Genomic DNA, 8,452 nt, shown 5'->3' with positions numbered 1-8,452 from the left:
GGCACAGTAAAGACATTTACTGTAAATCTTTCTATGACCGACCAACGGACCACGAGTGCCCCTGTCGGTCAACCAATCACGTACCGCGGTATTTTGCATCATAGCCGTACCTCTGGTACATACCTCTGGTACGTGTCTGTACCGCGCACTTTGAATGGCTGCATCTGTATACCTTAAGAATAATTTTTTGGAAAGGAAAATGCACGGGCGCTCAAAAGGGGCCTTCCTGCCGAGAAAGTCGAGATGCAAGAAAGTGCACAGAGGGAGGACGGGAATGGAGACAGAGAGAGAGACACAGACGGACGAGAGGCAGGACTCGAGAAGGAGCTCTAGTACCTCTCTCTTGCTGGCTGGCTGCGTCTGTCTTTTCACCGCTGAGAGAAGGTGGTGCACCGTTCCCGGAGGCGCTGCAATACTGGGCCAATGCGTGGAGAGGACAGAGCAAGCTCCTGATCCAGCTCCCTGTTCCAAAAATACGTTTAATATGTGATCCCCGGATGGGGGACGTATCAGATATTAAACTGATAAGAACAGATTTTTTTTAATGAATACAAGACAAAAAATAAAACCATGTAACACTACACCATTATCAAAAAAGACAAACCACTAGCCAGCAGCCATATTACTCTGCAACTCACAACTGGCAACCCACTTAAGCTAAGAAGGTGTGAGCCTGGTCATTATCTGGATGGGGGATCTCCTGAGAAAAACTAAGGTTGCTGCTGGAAGAGATGTTAGTGGTACCAGCAGGGGGGGTTACCCTGTGGTCCTTGTGGTATAGTGACGGGGATACTATACTGTAAACAGGCACCATCCTTTGGATGAGATGTAAAACTGATGTCTTTAATGACTATGGTCATTAAAAACCCTGGGGTGTTTCTCAAAAAGAGTAGGGGTGTAACCCGGGCATCCTGGCTAAATTTCCCATTGACCCTTCTCAACCATAGTCTCCTAATAATCCTCATCCATGAATTAGGTGGATGCTGTACATTGGTGGTGGTGGTAGAGGGCAGTCCTTATTACCTGTAACAGCGCTTTGAGTGAAGTGTCCCAAAAAGCACTATGTAAGTGTAAGCAACTAATTATTATTATTATTATTATTAAGTAGCTTCATTACTCTGTTCTCCTTCCCACTAATAGCTCGTGTGGATTAGCATTCTGGTGCACTACGGCTGCGTCGCATCATCCTGGTCGGGCTGCACACTGGTGTTGGTGGAGGGGAGTCCCCATTACCTGTGAAGTGCTTTGAGTGAAGTGTCCAGAAAAGCGCTATGTAAGTCTAAGCAATTATTATTATCACCATAGGCAAATATCAAACCCAAAACATATCAATAAAATTCAGAAACAAACCATTCTATTACCATAACTCCGCCCATTATACAAATCAGCACATGCCCCCATCCGATACAAAGTAACAATAGTAAACTATTCCCGTCTCCAAACAAAAAAAACATGTATTTACAGTTTACAAACAAAACCAGTCCACATAACTTTAAACAATTCTACTATTACTAACCCTCAAACACAAATATTAAGAAACCCCCAGTCCCCAGTCATTCTCTTCCCCAAAAACAAAAACACATGGCTTCTTAATCCACTTTAAACCAAAATCATGGCCATCCACGACTTTCCTACCTATGCAGCTATTCAAAACGAGCAGGCCATACCGCATTATTTTGTGGTGCGCTTCTTGCGGTTTTACGCAAGTTACCTTATATTCTCCCATAATACCACATGATACCGCATGTTACCGCAAGTAAAATAATAGTATCCGGAATTTCCGCAAGGTGGAGCTAATAAAGCTCAACCTCTCATGTTTGAGCTGTGGCCATCAAAGTCTTTAACGAAGATATTACTAATAGTATTAATAATGAATGACCTTGGACAAGCTGTAAACTCAAAGTATTGCCCTGGTCCACATTCTTTTTTTCATTGACCGTCTTTGTAAAAGTAACACCACAGCATTTCACAATCGCGCATTTGTTTCCAATCAAGCAAAGTACGGTAATTTTTGAGAATCTCCGATTCACCATGCCTTTCACATACTCATAAAAGATATTAATTTTGGAACATAAACATACAGTATTACAGTATGTAAACTGTATATGGCTAGTCTCGGTACTTTAAAGAAAAAATACACACCAGTATTCCATTTCTCCCTAAACATTTTAAGCATTGAAGTCTTTAACTAACATGTGAAATAACATGTATAAAAAGTGGTAGTTTTAAGCTTTTCTGCGAATACGCTCGATACCGGAGCAAACAAGCATACTTTTAGAATTTGATTAATAGGGAATATAATATGGAATCGCGTATCTAAAGAAATTAATAACGATATAATTATATTCATGTACTACAACACAATACTAATTGACTTTTTATATTTCTAAATATCACAACATGTTAGAATCTAAGTCATTTTTTAATAACAATGAATAGTCACCACGCATGCTTACACAGCTCACTGGGCAAACCATCACAAAGCTTTAGAGAATTACCATTTTTATCAACAAATTGTAAAGACGACGTTTACATTGGCGTTATTAATTTTTCACTTGAGTGTATGGAGGATTGTCAGCTGTCACTGAGAGCAGACCCCCCCTCTTAGGCTGCGCAAACGATTTTTAAATTTTTTATAAAGAAATGACGGCTGTATGCGTTACAAAATAAATTTACTGTCAAACCTTAAATCAACAATTGATTTAAAGATGATCTGTCAAAGTGCAATGGAATACAATATTGATGTTGCTGTTATTGTTTTAATCCTGTAAAGCGCTTTGAGAAGCCACCTTTAAAGGCGCTATATAAAGGCACTGATTCCTATGGAATGTGTTTTCTTTCTTCTTTTTTTCAGCATGGAATAAACCTATTATTTGATTCTTATGGTTTCTGTGAGAAGCCAGGGTATCAGCTTGTTCCCCCTCCCACCCCTCTCTGTGTACAGTAGAGCCTCCTGTCCTGACTGGAGGAGCTCATTCAGCTGTGTCTGGAGAGAATCCAGGGTATCAGCTTTGTAGCGGCGAGGCTTATTAATAAGAAAGAATTAAGCGTTGGTATGCTCCTAAAGGAGGCCTCATCTCACCCTCCATCTCTGTGGTGTAGCCACAGAGAAAGTATTCATGCAGGCTGATTTAAGATGTTTTCTTTTGATAACGAACAAGCTCCCAGACGGGGATGCATTTAGCTAAGCCTGGCTATCATGATCAATGGTCATCCATTGGCGCCTATCTGTCTAGGGAGTGCCAGATGGACATCTGGACTGCAACCAATCAGGGACTGGTAGGGCCGAGTAACCCACGTGGGACCCTGATGCCCATGGAACTTTCAGCCAATCAACGAGCTGAAGTTCCTCCAGGTAAAAACAGGCAACACAGAGAGCCTGAGAGATTCAGTGGAGAGAATTCTGTGGACTTTTCTAAAGGGAATTCAAAGGAGAATTCCTCGGCAGGATGGCCCAGGAGCAGAAGGCTCCCAAGGGCAGGACATTCTCGCAGCGCGCCTCCTGACCATTCTGAGACTCAGCCCAGACAACCACGGAACGGCCAGTGTGTCTGAGTGCCAGAACTTTCCTTTGTTCTAAGAGTCTAGAGCGGAGGTTGCCAGAGAGTAACCAGAGGATCCACCCGAGGTTCGCACCAGCAGCAGGCCTCGTGAACAGGTTAGAACTGTGGACAGCTGAATCACTATTCAGAACTAGCTCTTCATCAGCAATGAACCGGTCCTCTTCCTGACCTGCTGGGACTCACAGTAATCTTTTCTCCTGTGCACAAACTTTGCTAGTTAAAGCCAACACTAACTAGCCGGTCAGTGAGCATCAGCAGCGCACCGTCGCAAGCCGCACAGCACACCCTGGCACGGAGCCAGAGAGCGCGGATTGGACAGCAACAAGCCTGCAACTGATTCTTTGTGCCTGCAGGAGATCTGAATCCCCAGAGATTGGATGAGTATTCAACTTCAATGCATTACAGCTCGAGAATTCAATTGTTATCCCAACCAGTTTATATCAATTTAATTCCTAAGAGTTATGTACTTGTTTTGAGTATCTAATGTAGAAGTTGTAACCATTACGAAATGGTCTAAATGAATGATATACCGAACGTATGTCCTCTTGATATGTGTAACACTTCGTAACTGATTGAATATATATCTTTTGTATTCTGATAACCCTCTCGATAAGATCTGTTAGGTTTATATGCATATTCTATGTACTAATAAATGTATCCTCGTGTATTAGTACCTGTGTGTGTGCGTTGTTTAAGTTATATCGCATGGTTGGATTCTAAAGCCATCAAAAGAATCAATTTTCTGATTTACGGCGACAATTAATAATTGTCCCCGTAAATGCCCAAACCCTACAAAACTGGTGCCTTCAGAGAGCACACTACATTACACAGCCATATAGGTCAGAAAAAAATGTTGAGAGAACATTGAAAGAACTATATTCCTAAGTATCCTTTCAGCCCGAAAACACAGCCATGCCATCAAAAACTCTCTACATTTTATGGGAATAAAACCCTAACCCTAGCTTCGGGTTTTGCTAGTTAGGGTTAGGGTTCAAATATTTCTCAAAGACAATTATCAAAATATTCCACTCATTTGACTGGAAAATTTGCTTCTCTGAATCAAAGTATGAGTCTGAAAAGACAATACAACAGTGCCAAAACCAAATTAGTGTGTCAGGAATGGCCAACTTAATTGTTGAAAGGTATTCTTTTATTGGAAATTTTGTGTTTAACAGAGTGCTGAATGAATGAACGTTTAGGCTTAAGTGGCCTAAAATTCCGAAACAACTAATACATTTTGGCTTTATCTGTTAATATGCCTGTGGTTTCACAGCCCATGGCAAGAGTTTAAAAGTCAAATCAGGTTCTTTCTTACTGTTGTTTGTAGATCAGTTCAGACACCATTCCTTTTTGGGGAAAAGCACTGTATACAGCCATAGAGGTCAGAAAAAAATGTTGAGAAAACATTGAAAGAACTATATTCCTAAGGATCCTTTCAGCCCGTAAACACAGCCATGCCATCAAAAACTCTCTACATTTTATGGGAATAAAACCCTAACCCTAGCTTCGGGTTTTGCTAGTTAGGGTTAGGGTTCAAATATTTCTCAAAGACAATTATCTCAATATTCCACTCCTTTGACTGGAAAATTTGCTTCTCTGAATCAAAGTATGAGTCTAAAAGACAATACAACAGTGCCAAAACCAAATTAGTGTGTCAGGAATGGTCAACTTAATTATTGAAAGGTATTCTTTCATTGGAAATTTTGTGTTGAACGGAGTGCTGAATGAATGAACTTTTAGGCTTAAGTTGCCTAAAAGTTCGAAACAACTAATACATTTTGGCTTTGTCTATTAATATGCCTGTGATTTCAAAGCCCAAAGCACGAGTTTAAAAGTTAAATCAGGTTCTTTCTTACTGTTGATTGTAGATCAATTCAGACACCATTCCTTTTTCGGGCAGAGCACTGTATACAGCCATATAGGTCAGAAAAAAATGTTGAGAAAACATTTAAAGAACTATATTCCTAAGTATCCTTTCAGCCCCAAAACACAGCCATTCCATCAAAAACTGTCTACATTGTATGGGAATAAAACCCTAACCCTAGCTTCAGGTTTTGCTAGTTAGGGTTAGGGTTCAAATATTTCTCAAAGACAATTATCTCAATATTCCACTCATTTGACTGGAAAATTTGCTTCTCTGAATCAAAGTATGAGTCCGAAAAGACAATACAACAGTACCAAAACCAAATTAGTGTGTCAGGAATGGTCAACTTAATTGTTGAAAGGTATTCTTTCATTGGAAATTTTGTGTTGAACGAAGTGCTGAATGAATGAAAGTTTAGGCTTAAGTGGCCTAAAAGTCCGAAAGAACTAATATATTTTGGCTTTATCTTTTAATATGCCTGTGATTTCAAAGCCCATGGCAAGAGTTTAAAAGTTAAATCAGGTTCTTTCTTACTGTTGTTTGTAGATCAGTTCAGACACCATTCCTTTTTGGGGAAAAGCAGTGTATACAGCCATATAGGTCAGAAAAAAATGTTGAGAAAACATTGAAAGAACTACATTCCTAAGTATCCTTTCATCCCTAAAACACAGCCAAACCATCAAAAACTTTCTACATTGTATGGGAATAAAACCCTAACCCTAGCTTCGGGTTTTGCTAGTTAGGGTTAGGGTTCAAATATTTCTCAAAGACAATTATCTCAATATTCCACTCATTTGACTGGAAAATTTGCTTCTCTGAATCAAAGTATGAGTCTGAAAAGAGAATACAAAAGTGCCAAAACCAAATTAGTGTGTCAGGAAGGGTCAACTTAATTGTTGAAAGGTATTCTTTCATTGGAAATTTTGTGTTGAACGGAGTGCTGAATGAATGTACGTTTAGGCTTAAGTGGCCTAAAAGTCCAAAACAACTAATACATTTTGGCTTTATCTGTTAATATGCCTGTGATTTCAAAGCCCATGGCAAAAGTTTAAAAGTTAAATCAGGTTCTTTCTTATTGTTGCTTGTAGATCAGTTCAGACACCATTCCTTTTTGGGGCAAAGCACTGTATACAGCCATATAGGTCAGAAAAAAATGTTGAGAAAACATTGAAAGAACTATATTCCTAAGTATCCTTTCAGCCCTAAAACACAGCCATGCCATCGAAAACTGTCTACATTGTATGGGAATAAAACCCTAACCCCAGCTTCGGGTTTTGCTAGTTAGGGTTAGAGTTCAAATATTTCTCAAAGACAATTCTCAATATTCCACTCCTTTGACTGGAAAATTTGCTTCTCTGAATCAAAGTATGATTCTGAAAAGACAATACAGATGCAGCCATTCAAAATGAGTGAGGTATTTCGCGGCATACCCCGGTGGGCGTGTCGCAGTATCACGCGGTATGACGCAGTTAACGTGGTGTCACGTGACTAACTATCCGGCGTCGCCTTGTAAAACCGCCAGGGGGAGCTTAACCTCTCATGTACAGCATTTGAGCCTTTAATTTTGAACTGGGTATTACAGCATGTTAATCATCAGTCATTAAAATGTTGGTATATTTTATGAAAGCAAGATTGCTCAGTTGGACAAAAGTACACAACCTACCTTTATCAGAAATATTTATGCATCAAAGCCTTTACTGAAGATATTACTAATAGTATTAATAATGGATGACTTTGGACAAGCTGTATACTCAAAGTATAATTTCATTAGCACATTTGTACAAGCACTTGGAATCTGTCCAAGCCATACTTTGTCAGGCATTTTGTTTTACTTCGACGGGCATAAAAACTTCCTTGCTTTTAACAGGGCGTTTCATAATTTCTAAATACGAAAATGATTTAAAATGCGACACCTATCATTCAACTAGAGCTTAAAATATCACAAGGAAAAATACACACCGGTATTCCATTTCTCCCTAAACATTGTAAGCTTCGAAAGTCTTTAACTAACGTGATACCGGAGTCAACAAGCATACTTTTAGAATTTGATTAAAAGGGAATATAATATGGAATCGCGTATCTCAAGAAATTAATAACGGTATGATTATATCCGTGTACTGCGGCAGGGCTGTGTAGGGCTGTTTCGCCTGCCTGTTCATGCGAGCTGTCTTGTAGCCTACTGGTCTAGGTGCTTGACTACCAACTGGCAGGTTGTGTGTTCAAATCCAGCTGGTGCTGGACCTTCCAGTTTTATTTATTTATTTTTTAATCACGTAACATAAACATAGTACCGTATGCAAACTGTACTGTATACAATATGTATATGTATATTTAATGTCTTAACTGTGCCCGTTTAAGTATTGAATATTCATATCTAATTTTACCACTGAAGGGAAATCTTAACATAAACATACAGTATATGGCTGGTCTCGGTACTTTAAAGAAAAAAATACACACCAGTATTCCATTTCTCCCTAAACATTGTAAGCTTCGAAGTCTTTAACTAACGTGATACCGGAGTCAACAAGCATACTTTTAGAATTTGATTAAAAAGGAATATAATATGGAATCGCGTATCTCAAGAAATTAATAACAATATAATTATATTCATGTTGCAAAAGAACTGCAACGGACATAAAAACTCCCTTGCTTTTAACAGAGCGTTCCATAATTTCTAACTACGAAAATGCCAGGTGAAAGGATTTGTAAACATATTTTGTTAAAGCAAGTCAGTTTTTTCTGCAACACATAAAATACATTTTTCCAAGAAAGTTTAGCCTTTGTCACTAATGAAACCACTAAATAAAGACATAAATATAGAAATCTTAAGATTTGTTTTATTTAATGTTGGTAGCAGGATGAACTGTCAGAGTGTATATTTTGTCGCAAAGTTGCTGCAAGATGTTAACAGTGAAAAAGGTATTTAGAAATGAGTTATTTCAAGATGAAAAAGAAAACATACACGAAACATGGTTTCATTATGACCAGAATCGGTCTTGAGATATTTTTAACTTGATTTACAGTA

At 38.9% G+C, this 8,452-nt stretch overlaps 1 non-coding gene across 1 annotated transcript; it reads right to left on the bottom strand.

The window, feature by feature from the left end:
• Positions 1-382: 382 nt before the first annotated feature.
• Positions 383-564, bottom strand: LOC148806817 (U2 spliceosomal RNA). Its single transcript, XR_016089186.1, has one exon. It is a non-coding gene; the product is annotated as a U2 spliceosomal RNA (small nuclear RNA).
• Between the last annotated feature and the right edge of the window lie 7,888 nt (positions 565-8,452).

This window comes from Atractosteus spatula, unplaced genomic scaffold, assembly GCF_055471065.1.
Source record: "Atractosteus spatula isolate fAtrSpa1 unplaced genomic scaffold, fAtrSpa1.hap1 Scaffold_48, whole genome shotgun sequence".
Taxonomy (NCBI): Eukaryota; Metazoa; Chordata; class Actinopteri; order Semionotiformes; family Lepisosteidae; genus Atractosteus; species Atractosteus spatula.
Note: the sequence above shows the minus strand (reverse complement) of the source record. Positions and strands in the feature narration are given on the sequence as shown.